Here is a 688-nt window from a genome sequence, read left to right as displayed (position 1 = left end):
TAAAATGTAGTAGGGGCATTAGCTAGGCTAAATAGCATAACTAAGTACTCGAAATAGCTATAGCGAGTATAGAAGGCTGTTTTCTATTTATCGCCCTTGCGAATACGAATGCGGTAATAGGCGTCTTTAATATCTAGTATAGTATAGAAACAGGCGCTAGATAGGCGGTCGAGGGTCTTATTAATAAGCGGAAGTAGACAGCGGTCCTTAATAGTAATAGTATTAAGCCTACGATAATCGATATAGAGGTATAGGCTACTATCCTTCTTTAGTACGAATAGGATAGGTGCACTAGCAGGGCTATCACTATACTAAATTCGACTATTAGCTAGGTTCTTATCTAGATACTTACGTAATATAGTAAGCTCTCATTTACTAAGGTTATAGAGGGGCCTAAAAGGAACCTCCTTGCCCTATATAATATCGATCTTATAGTCCGTCTCTTTAAATATAGGCAATGCCGATACTAGGTAGTATTTGAATATATTAATATAAGTCTCTCGAACAGGCTATAGTATACGAGCAAGCTAATTAGGGTCTATACTATTAGGGGGCACAGGTTCGTCGTTATTACTACTAAGCAGGTCGGCAGTCGGATTAGCTAGAGTTAGGTTACTAATAAATAGGACCCTAATATCGTTAGGGCACTCGCTAACGTTAATATACTTAATATCCTCCTTCTAGCGAT

Source organism: Pseudocercospora fijiensis, assembly GCF_000340215.1.
Source record: "Pseudocercospora fijiensis CIRAD86 unplaced genomic scaffold MYCFIscaffold_2, whole genome shotgun sequence".
In the NCBI taxonomy this organism is placed as follows: Eukaryota; Fungi; Ascomycota; class Dothideomycetes; order Mycosphaerellales; family Mycosphaerellaceae; genus Pseudocercospora; species Pseudocercospora fijiensis.
Note: the sequence above shows the minus strand (reverse complement) of the source record.